Raw genomic sequence first — 12,500 nt, 5'->3', positions numbered from 1 at the left:
AGAGGACATTTCAACATCCCACTCAAGAATCTTCTCAACTGCCAAAATGCTGACGTGCATAACTCTAAACTTTCATTAAAATACTCCATGAACATTTACATTTGATATACGTAGCAAGTCAGGGCCCAGATTCACAAAACCTTCTTAAGAAGACATTTCTTCTTAACTGCCATTTGTTCCTTAACGATAGACTTAAGAAGAAAGTTAAGCAAACTTGCTGTTCCTCAAAAAGGTCATTGGAAATGTTCTTGCGCAATTTCTTATGTTTCTCCTTAAGTAAAAAGTTAAGAAGAAATTTGATTCTTGAAAATAAAGTTATTGTAAATGTTGTTCATTCCAAGACAGCTAAACCCTTTGTCTTCAACTCAGGGCAGTGAGAGAAAAAGCTCATAAAAGCAAAGGAACATGTTTAATTCACTCACAAACCTCATCTGAAAGTTTCAGTATTGATTATTTTAAACCCAAGAACATGTTTTAGAACAGTAATCTCAGTAAGAAATATGCTAACATGATTGACACTGCTAGATATATAGCGAGCTAAGATGGTTGCCTAGCAACAAACATCTTATTAAGAAGATTTGTAAGAAGATATTTAAGAAGTTCGTAAGAAAATCATTAAGATATTGTTGAGGAATTGCAAATCTTATGAAGTTTTTTTTTTTTCTTAAGAAGCTTCTTAAGTTTTTGCGTAAGGAGTGTTTTGTGACTCCAGACAAAGAGAGAGGGAAGGCAGGCAACAAGAGAATTGAAGAAAAGAGCAGAAACAGAAAAGAACTTTAGATGATGGTAATTCAGTCTGACGGGCGTTCACCCAAACAAACAGTCTTCAATCTTTAATATTTTACCTCTGCATTATAAATACAGTTTAGTGTAGTCCCTGAAACTCACTTATGGGACTCCCTCTGTGTGTGTGTGTGTGTGTGTGTGTGTGTGTGAAGAAACTTACCAGCTGGGTAACTATCGTACCAGTTTTAATCTCCAGTTTGTTGTGGCAGGTCAGAATTCCTGCCTGACCTAAGAACACGCACACAGACACACACATACAGTACACACACACACACATACACACACACACACACACACACACACACACAAGGGTAAAGGTAAAGCCACAGGTGGCGTTCAGAGGTTTATACATTGACCTGACTGTCAAACATTGACGCTAAAGTTAAAACCCAACACACACATCCTGCGTGTGTGTGTGTGTGTGTGTGTGTGTGTGTGTGTGTGTGTGTGTGTGTGTGTGTGTGTGTGTGTGTGTGTGTGTGTGTGTGTGTGTGTGTGTGTGTGTGTGTGTGTGTGTGTACGGAATGGGAAACAATACTAGTAGAAGCACAGCAGGTGAAAACTGCAGTGTCCTACTTTAGAGTGTAACACACATTAACAACATGATCACACAGACACACATTAACAACATGATCACACAGACACACATTAACAACATGATCACACAGACACACATTCACACACAATGTCTCTCAATCATTTCACTTAATTCGCTAGTTATCTAACTTAATCCCGCCTCTTTCCTTAGAACTGTTCAGCTCTAACTCCGCCTTTTTAAACAGTTTAGATCTCAGAGTTGAGTTGAGTTTCAGTCTGGAGTTAGGAGAGGAACCTCTATCCCTCCTCTCTGTCTGTCTCTCTGTCTGGGTAATGTGGTAGGGGGGAGGCATGCGCAGCGGGAGAGGCTGTTGCTCTTGCTCCAGGGTTTGGGGTTGGATCCTGGGAGAGATTGATGAGACAGGTGAGTGACTGTGTGTGTGTGTGTGTGTGTGTGTGTGTGTGTGTGTGTGTGTGTGTGTGTGTGTGTGTGTGTGTGTGTGTGTGTGTGTGTGTGTGTGTGTGTGTGTGTGTGTGTGTGTGTGTGTGTGTGTGTGTGTGTGTGTGTGTGTGTGTGTGTGTGTGTGTGTGGTAGTATAGCTGACTTTGCTTTGATTTGATCCTGTGTTGTGTGTTGTTGTAGTTGTTAGATAGAGTGGGGGATAGAAAGACAGAGAGAGAGGTAGAGAGAGAGAAAGACAGACAGAGAGGGAGGGAGAGAGGTAGAGAGAGAGAGAGAAAGACAGACAGAGAGGGAGGGAGAGAGGTAGAGATAGAAAGAGAGAGAGAGAGAGAGGTAGAGATAGAAAGACGGACAGAGAGGGAGGGAGAGAGGTAGAGAGAGAGAGAGAGAGAGAGAGACAGAGAGGTAGAGATAGAGAGAGAGGGAGGGAGAGAGTAGAGAGAGAGAGAGAGAGGTAGAGAGAGGTAGAGAGAGAGAGAGAGAGGACAGAGAGAGAGAGAGGTAGAGATAGAAAGACAGACAGAGAGAGAGAGAGAGAGGTAGAGATAGAAAGACAGACAGAGAGAGAGAGAGAGAGAGGTAGAGAGAGAGGTAGAGATAGAAAGACAGACAGAGAGAGAGAGGTAGAGAGAGAGAGAGAGAGGTAGAGATAGAAAGACAGACAGAGAGGGAGAGAGGAGAGGGAGAGAGACAGACAGAGAGAGGGAGAGAGAGAGAGAGAGGTAGAGAGAGGGATTGTAGGAGCAACATGGACACATAAGCTGATGTTTTGCCAGGCTAGGAGAATGTATTAATAATTATGATCTTCTAACATATCCCATTTACAACACACATATTTGGTGGCCATACCTGAAATTCCTTCACTCCATCTCTCTGCCTCTGTCTGTGTCCATGTCTGTTTGGCTACTAGACTAGTTATTCAGGTTATACTAGTTAGTCCAGTTTTGCTCACTCATTTCTGCTGAAATTGCTCCAGATACGTTCACCCACCCACCCGGAAACACACACACACTTATCCTTGGGCTTTGTGTGTTTGTTGTTTCTGTGTGTGCGGTTGGGTCAGTCATACAGAAACCAAGAGTTCCTGTGGTCTGGGGTTTGTTGTCTCAGAGGAAGTTTACCTGAGAAAGGGAACTGCCATCCCCCAAAGCCTGCACTTTCCTCCCTCTCTCCTTTCCTCCTCCCTCCTTCTCTCTCACTCTCTCTTCCACCTTTTCTCCCGCTCTCCTTTCCTCCTCCCTCCTTCTCTCTCACTCTCTCTCCCACCTTTTCTCCCTCTTGCAGTTTTTGACAACCCAGCATGCTGTACTTCCCTCACTACCTCTCTCTCTCTCCCTCCACCCTCCCTTCTTCCCACCATTTCTCTTCCCTCCTACAGTCCTATCGAACAACAACACACTTACAATACTTTGAGAGATATTCCTTTCAAAACCTATATCTTTAGGAGGGGGTTGGGGGTACACTACATTCCAAAATCGTGGGCATTAATATGGAGTTGGTCCCCAGTTTGCTGCTATACCAGCCTCCACTCTTCTGGGAAGGCTTTCCACTAGATGTTAGAACATTGCTGCAGGGACTTGCTTCCATTCAGCCACAAGAGCATTAGTGAGGTCGGGCACTGATGTTGGGTGATTAGGCCTGGCTTGCAGTCGTTGTTCCAATTCATCCCAAAGGTGTTCGATGGGGTTGAGGTCAGGGCTCTGTACAGGCCAGTCAAATTCTTCCACATGGATCTCGACAAACCATTTCTGTATGGACATTGCTTTGTGCATGGGGGCATTGTCATGCTGAAACAGGAAAGCGCTGTCCCCAAACTGTTGCCACAAAGTTGGAAGCAAAGAGTCGTCTATATGCTGTAGCGTTATTTCCCTTCACTGGAACTAAGGCGCCTAACCCAAACCATTCCTCCTCCACCAAACTTTACAGTTGGCAATATGCATTCGGGCAGGTGGTGTTCTCCTGGCATCCGCCAAACCCAGATTCGTCTTTCAGACTGCCAGATGGTGAAGCGTGATTCATCACTCTAGAGAACACGTTTCCACTGCTCCAGAGTCCAATGGCGTCGAGCTTTACACCATTCCAGACGACGCTTTGCGCAGGGTGATCTTAGGCTTGTGTGCGGCTGCTCAGCCATGTAAACCCATTTCATAAAGCCACCGACAAACAGTTCTTGAGCAGACGTTGCTTCCAGAGGCAGTTTGGAACTCGGTAGTGAGTGTTGCAGCCGAGGACAGACGATTTATACGCGCTACGCGCTTCACCACTTGGCAGTCCCGTTCTGTGAGTTTGTGTGGCCTAGCACTTCGCTGCTGAGCCATTGTTGCTGCTAGATATTTCCACTTCACAATAACTTGTTGGATAGGTGGCATCCTATGACTGTGCCACGTTGACAGTCATTGAGCTCTTCATTAAGGCCATTCTACTGCCGATGTTTGTCTATGTAGATTGCATGGATGTGTGTTAAATTTTATACACCCGTCAGCAACCGGTGTGACTGAAACAGCCAAATCCACTCATTTAAACTAAAGTTTGTATATACAGTGTTTTCAGAAAGTATTCAGACCCCTTCACTTTTTCCACATTTTGTTACGTTACAGCCTTATTCTAAAATGAATTAAATCGTTTTTCCACCTAATCAATCTACACACACTACCCCATAATGACAAAGCAAAAACAGGTTGGTAGAATTTTTTTATTTATAATATATATTTTTTTGAAATATCAAATTTACATAAGTATTAAGACCCAGTACTTAAGACCCAGTACTGTTCTACTCAGTACTTTGTTGAAGCACCTTTGGCAGCGATTACAGCCTTGAGTCTTCTTGGGTATGACGCTACAAGCTTGGCACACCTGTATTTGGGGAGTTTCTCCCATTCTTCTCTGCAGATCCTCTCAAGCTCTGTCAGGTTGGATGGGGAGCGTCCACAGCTATGTTCAGGTCTCTACAGAGATGTTCGATTGGGTTCAAGTTCAGGCTCTGGCTGGGCCACTCAATAACATTCAGAGACTTGGTCCCGAAGCCACTACTGCGTTGTCTTGGCTGTGTACTTAGGGTCATTGTCCTGTTGGAAGGTGAACCTTCACCCCAGTCTGAGGTCCTGAGCGCTTTGGAGCAGGTTTTTATCAAGGACCTCTCTAATACTTTGCTCCGTTCATCTTTCCCGATCCTGACTAGTCTCCCGGTCCTTGATGCTGAAAAACATCCCCACAGCATGACGCTGCCACCACATGCAAAGTGATGAGTGGTGCCTGGTTTCCTCCAGATGTGACACTTGGCATTCAGGCCAAATCTTGGTTTCATCAGACCAGAGAATCTGTTTCTCATGGTCTGAGGGTCCTTTAGGTGCCTTTTGGTAAACTCCAAGTGGGTTGTCAGGTGCATTTTACTGAGGAGTTGCTTCCATCTGGCCACTCTACCATAAATGCCTGATTGGTGGAGTGTTGCAGAGATGGTTGTCCTTCTGGAAGGTTCTCCAATCTCCACAGAGGAACTCTGGAGCTCTGTCAGAGAGACCATCGGGTTCTTGGTCACCTCCGTGACCGAGGCCCTTCTCCCCTGATCGCTCAGTTTGGCCGGGCGGCCAGCTCTAGGAAGCGTCTTGGCTGTTCTAAACTTCTTCCATTTAATAATGAAATTTATGGGGCGATAGTTGTCCAGATCCTTTGTATCCTCACCCTTATGGGGCGATAGTTGTCCAGATCCTTTGTAACCCCACCCTTATGGGGCGATAGTTGTCCAGATCCTTTGTATCCCCCCCTTATGGGGCGATAGTTGTCCAGATCCTTTGTAACCCCACCCTTATGTGGCGATAGTTGTCCAGATCCTTTGTAACCCCACCCTTATGGGGCGATAGTTGTCCAGATCCTTTGTATCCTCACCCTTATGGGGCGATAGTTGTCCAGATCCTTTGTAACCCCACCCTTATGGGGCGATAGTTGTCCAGATCCTTTGTATCCCCACCCTTATGGGGCGATAGTTGTCCAGATCCTTTGTTTATGGGGCATCCAATCCTTTGTAACCCCACCCTTATGTGGCGATAGTTGTCCAGATCCTTTGTAACCCCACCCTTATGGGGCGATAGTTGTCCAGATCCTTTGTAACCCCACCCTTATGTGGCGATAGTTGTCCAGATCCTTTGTAACCCCACCCTTATGGGGCGATAGTTGTCCAGATCCTTTGTATCCCCACCCTTATGGGGCGATAGTTGTCCAGATCCTTTGTAACCCCACCCTTATGTGGCGATAGTTGTCCAGATCCTTTGTAACCCCACATTTATGGGGCGATAGTTGTCCAGATCCTTTGTATCCCCACCCTTATGGGGCGATAGTTGTCCAGATCCTTTGTAACCCCACCCTTATGTGGCGATAGTTGTCCAGATCCTTTGTATCCCCACCCTTATGTGGCGATTGTTGTCCAGATCCTTTGTATCCCCACCCTTATGGGGCGATAGTTGTCCAGATCCTTTGTAACCCCACCCTTATGGGGCGATAGTTGTCCAGATCCTTTGTATCCCCACCCTTATGGGGCGATAGTTGTCCAGATCCTTTGTATCCCCACCCTTATGGGGCGATAGTTGTCCAGATCCTTTGTATCCCCACCCTTATGGGGCGATAGTTGTCCAGATCCTTTGTATCCCCACCCTTATGTGGCGATAGTTGTCCAGATCCTTTGTATCCCCACCCTTATAGGGCGATAGTTGTCCAGATCCTTTGTATCCCCACCCTTATAGGGCGATTGTTGTTCAGATCTTTTGTATCCCCCCCTTATACGGCGATAGTTGTCAAGATCCTTTGTACCCTTATACAGTGGCAGCACATATGCAGATCTACATGCTTTTGGAATACTTCCTGATAGCAATGTTCATTAAAATGTGCGCTACCGAGGCAGCAATAAAGGAAGCTGCACACTTAAGCAGATCAGGCTCCAAATGATCAGCCCCTGTGGATTTTTTTATTGTCTAATGTTAGCGAATCATCCAGGACCTCTTTATCAGGGAATTTCTGAAAATAAAACTCCTGACCAGCATTTTCAGTATCATACAATAGTTTTTCACCATCAACATCCAAACGACTCTTTTCAAGAGATGGCTTTGAAATACATTCAAAAATATAGCCCGCTGATATACAATGGTGATTAAATACATTAATGATATAAATTTTGTCAGTAATAGGGCCAGAATCTAAATTAATTTCATGGGGTAGAGAAGAGGTGTAAGGGAGTGTGTAACTGGTGGCAGGGAAGTCCGACGCAGGAGGGCAAAACTGGGTAATCAACGGAGCAGTTTTATTCATAAAAGCACCGGAAACCAGAACAACAAACAAATGGGTACAAAACCCGTCGCGCACCAGAGAAAACGTGCACATGCACTTACAATAAACAATCCCACACAAAGACATGGGGGGAATAGAGGGTTAAATATACAACAAGTAATTGAGGGAATTGAAACCAGGTGTGAGGAAAAACAAGACTGTCACGTTCTGACCTTAGTTCCTTTGTTTTGTCTTTGTTTTAGTATTGTCAGGGTGTGAGTTGGGGTGGGCAGTCTATGTTCCTTTTTCTATAATTTGGGATTCTGTGTTTGGCCTGGTATGGTTCTCAATCAGAGGCAGCTGTTTATCGTTGTCCCTGATTGAGAACCAGACTTAGGTAGCCTGGTTTCACGTTTGAGTTGTGGGTGATTGTTTCCTGTGTCTGTGTTCCACACGGAACTGTTTCGGTTTGTTATTTCACTTAGTTATTTTTGTATTTTGTCGTGTTCAGTTTGTTCTATTAAATATGGACACTTACCACGCTGCGCATTGGTCCTCCTCTTCTCCTTCATACGACGACCGTTACAAAGACAAAACACATGGAAAATGAAAAATTAAACGTGGATCGATGATGGCTAGAAGACCGGCGACGTCGAGCGCCGCCCGAACAAGGAGAGGACCCGACTTCGGCGGATGTCGTGACAAGAGGAGACACAACCCTTCAGTGATTTAACAGCTTTCCAAAATGTAGCTGGGTTCCCTGTACATTCAGATAGTGTATCAACATAATAATCTGATTTAGCTTTTTAACTAGTTTCACACACAGATTTCTCAATCGCCTGAAAGACTGCCAGTCTGGGCAAGAGTCTGTGAATCTAGCTTTGGCTCAGGCAGCACCTCTGTTGTGTATGACTTCAGATAGCTCTGGACTGAACCAAGGGCAAGACCTATTTTTAATTCTCAGTTTTTTAAAGGGGGCATGTTTATCTACAATACAGTTGAAACATTTGAGAAGGGATTCAGAGCCAACTCTGGGTCAGGTGTAGATGCAACATGTTCATTGAAATGTTTAAAATCCCTCTTGTTGATAAAACGAGGTTTGGATCGAGGCATCCGTATATCCTTGACACATACAATGGGACAGTGGTCACTAATATCCAAAGCAAACACTCCACTCCCAGCATATTTCTCTGGAGTATTTGTAAATTTGAGGTCAATCAAAGTCAATTTTTTAAGTTTGGACGTGTAGGCTTTGTAATCAGCTGGGTCAAATTTAGATTAGTACAAAAATCTTGTAAATAGTCAGCCTCCTGCGTTCCCCATGCAATATTAAAATTTCCTGAAATTAACACCTCTGTGGTAGTAAAAATGGCAAATAAATCAGTGAGTTAATTTAGTACACATTTCTTGGCAGAGGGTGGACGATAGATTCTATAACTGTTATATTTTAGTTTGAACCCAACTGAAGACTTAAAGCCAACAATTCAAATTGTTTAGGATGGGAGGTAGCCTTTAACAGAGACACAGAAATAATATTATTTGTGTAAATAGCAACATCACCCCCTTTGTCTTTCCTATCAGCGCTAAACACATGGTAACCATCCATAGCAACCTCAGAGTCCAGGTTTTTATCAGTTAAAACCTCTTAGGGGTCCCTTAAAGCGCCAATCCCGTTAGCGGGATAGATTTGACAACATCCGGTGTAATTGCAGAGCGCCAAATTCAAACTACAGAAATATAAATATTCAACATTCACGAAAATATAAGTGTAATACATCAAAATAAAGCTTAACTTCTTGTTAATCCAGCTGCTGTGTCAGATTTCTAAAAGGCTTTATGGCGAAAGCACACCATTTGATTATCTGAGAACAGCGCCCCGCATACAAAAACATGAAAATCATTTTTCAACCAGGCAGGTGCGACACAAGTCAGAAATAATGATATAATAAATGCCTTACCTTTGACGATTTTCATATTTTTGCAATCCCAAATGTCTCAGTGACACAATGAATGGTTGTTTTGTTCGATAAATTCCTTCTTTATATCTCCAAAATGTCAATTTATTTGGCGGGTTTGATTCAGAAATACACCGGTTCCAACTGGCCCAACATGACTACAAAGTATCTAATAAGTTACCTGTAAACTTGGTCCAAACATTTCAAACAACGTTTTTAATCCAACCTCAGGTATCCTAAAATGTAAATAATCGATCAAATTTAAGACGGGATAAACAGTTTCCAATACCGAAGAAAAACAACACAGAGCGCGCTCTTGTTTACGCTCACCAAAATACTAGAGACCTTCTGAGTGACACATGGAATGAATTAGCACTACTTCTTCATTTCTCAAAATAAAAATATCGAACAATTTCTAAAGACTGTTGACATCTAGTGGAAGCCACAGGAACTGCAATCTGGGCCCTAATAAATCAGGTTTCCCATAGAAAAGCATTGGAAAACACAATGACTTCAAAAAAAAATGTCCCTGGATGGATTGTGCTCGGGGTTTTGCCTGTCAAATCAGTTCTGTTATACTCACAGACATTATTTTAACAGTTTTAGAAACTTTAGAGTGTTTTGTATCCAATACTACCATGCATATGCATATCCTGGGCCTGAGTAACAGGCAGTTTACTTTGGGCACGCTTTTCATCCGGACGTGAAAATACTGCCCCCTATCCCGAAGAAGTTTTAACCAGGTTTCAGATCAAAAATAAAATATCAGGGTCTGCCTGAGAGGCCCAGATCATGACATTATCAATTTTAGGTAATAAACTATGAATGTTAAGATGTAAAAATGTCAAACCTTTTCTGCATTTAAAATCACAGAGTTTCAATAATAGTCAGATTACTTAGAGATTTCAGAACAACAGGAGACTCAAAGATTGAATTATACCTATTAGGAAAATAAAACAAAGTAGGAATAGCAATGACATTTCTCCGGTGAGCACCATTAGGCATGTCACCACTTTCAGATACATGTGGAAGTCTCACAGTGACCAGAAGAGATGGTGAAAACTGACTTACATGTAATGCTAATATTGTCTTCACACCAATTTAGTTCACCAAGAACCTTTCCAATGTTTGATGACAACAGCCAGAAGGGCATGACTTCTGATAAGTCCAATACCCTAGAGCCCACCGTAACCACAGTGAAGCAGAACCCGCCTTAGACCCTGGCGATGCCATCACAACGTTGGCCGATACGGAAGGAGCCTCCCACACTCCATGAGAAGATGGTCCCGGGACAACAGGCTCCGGCGCAGTGAAGCTATTCGATGTCGGCAGCCCATTCAGGAATCCCGTCACCGCAGAGGGCTCAGAAAGTGGAGGACGCCGCTTTCGACTTCCGCGATGAACGGCGACGTGTCTCCCTTCTTTTGGGACCTTCAATGCTGCAGAAATGTTTTGGTACCCTTCCCCAGATCTGTGCCTCGACACAATCCCGTCTCGGAGCTCTATAGACATGTCCTTGCTCTGACATGCACTGTCAACTGTGGGACGTTATATAGATAGGTGTGTGCCTTTCCAAATGCTGTCCAATCAATTGAATTTCCCACTTTTGGACTACAATCAGGTTGTAGAAACATGATCAATGGAAACAGGATAAACCTGAGCTCAATTTCAAATCTCATAGCAAAGGGTCTGAATACTTACTGTTTTTATATTTATATACTATTTCTGTTTATTTTTATTTTGAATGCATTAGCAAAAATTTCAAAACCCTGTTTTTGCTTTGTCATTATGGGTTATTGTGTGTAGATTGACGAGAGAAAAAATTATGTCATCCTTTTTAGAATAAGGCTGTAAAGTAAGAAAATGTGGAAAAAGTCAAGGGGTCTGAACACTTTCCGAATACACTGTATAGTGTAGGTCTTCTCAAGAATACACTGTATAGTGTAGGTCTTCTCAAGAATACACTGTATAGTGTAGGTCTTCTCAAGAATACACTGTATAGTGTAGGTCTTCTCAAGAATACACTGTATAGTGTAGGTCTTCTCAAGAATACACTGTATAGTGTAGGTCTTCTCAAGAATACACTGTATAGTGTAGGTCTTCTCAAGAATACACTGTATAGTGTAGGTCTTCTCAAGAATACACTGTATAGTGTAGGTCTTCTCAAGAATACACTGTATAGTGTAGGTCTTCTCAAGAATACACTGTATAGTGTAGGTCTTCTCAAGAATACACTGTATAGTGTAGGTCTTCTCAAGAATACACTGTATAGTGTAGGTCTTCTCAAGAATACACTGTATAGTGTAGGTCTTCTCAAGAATACACTGTATAGTGTAGGTCTTCTCAAGAATACACTGTATAGTGTAGGTCTTCTCAAGAATACACTGTATAGTGTAGGTCTTCTCAAGAATACACTGTATAGTGTAGGTCTTCTCAAGAACACACTGTATAGTGTAGGTCTTCTCAAGAATACACTGTATAGTGTAGGTCTTCTCAAGAACACACTGTATAGTGTAGGTCTTCTCAAGAATACACTGTATAGTGTAGGTCTTCTCAAGAATACACTGTATAGTGTAGGTCTTCTCAAGAATACACTGTATAGTGTAGGTCTTCTCAAGAATACACTGTATAGTGTAGGTCTGTATAGTGTTCTTCTCAAGAATACACTGTATAGTGTAGGTCTTCTCAAGAACACACTGTATAGTGTAGGTCTTCTCAAGAACACACTGTATAGTGTAGGTCTTCTCAAGAATACACTGTATAGTGTAGGTCTTCTCAAGAATACACTGTATAGTGTAGGTCTTCTCAAGAATACACTGTATAGTGTAGGTCTTCTCAAGAATACACTGTATAGTGTAGGTCTTCTCAAGAATACACTGTATAGTGTAGGTCTTCTCAAGAATACACTGTATAGTGTAGGGAATACACTGTATAGTGTAGGTCTTCAAGAATACACTGTATAGTGTAGGTCTTCTCAAGAATACACTGTATAGTGTAGGTCTTCTCAAGAATACACTGTATAGTGTAGGTCTTCTCAAGAATACACTGTATAGTGTAGGTCTTCTCAAGAATACACTGTATAGTGTAGGTCTTCTCAAGAATACACTGTATAGTGTAGGTCTTCTCAAGAATACACTGTATAGTGTAGGTCTTCTCAAGAATACACTGTATAGTGTAGGTCTTCTCAAGAATACACTGTATAGTGTAGGTTTTCTCAAGAATACACTGTATAGTGTAGGTCTTCTCAAGAATGCACTGGATAGTGTAGGTCTTCTCAAGAATACACTGTATAGTGTAGGTCTTCTCAAGAACACACTGTATAGTGTAGGTCTTCTCAAGAATACACTGGATAGTGTAGGTCTTCTCAAGAATACACTGTATAGTGTAGGTCTTCTCAAGAATGCACTGGATAGTGTAGGTCTTCTCAAGAATACACTGTATAGTGTAGGTCTTCTCAAGAATACACTGTATAGTGTAGGTCTTCTCAAGAATACACTGGATAGTGT

General features: G+C 42.6%; 1 protein-coding gene across 1 annotated transcript in view; it reads left to right on the top strand.

The window, feature by feature from the left end:
• LOC139412770 (kalirin-like) overlaps positions 1 to 12,500 on the top strand; it is a 67,855-nt gene that overhangs the window by 47,900 nt on the left and 7,455 nt on the right. The window lies entirely within an intron of this gene.

Source organism: Oncorhynchus clarkii, chromosome 7 (genome assembly GCF_045791955.1).
Source record: "Oncorhynchus clarkii lewisi isolate Uvic-CL-2024 chromosome 7, UVic_Ocla_1.0, whole genome shotgun sequence".
Taxonomy (NCBI): Eukaryota; Metazoa; Chordata; class Actinopteri; order Salmoniformes; family Salmonidae; genus Oncorhynchus; species Oncorhynchus clarkii.
The sequence above is the reverse complement of the archived record's forward strand: the minus strand, read 5'-3'. Positions and strand labels throughout refer to the sequence as shown.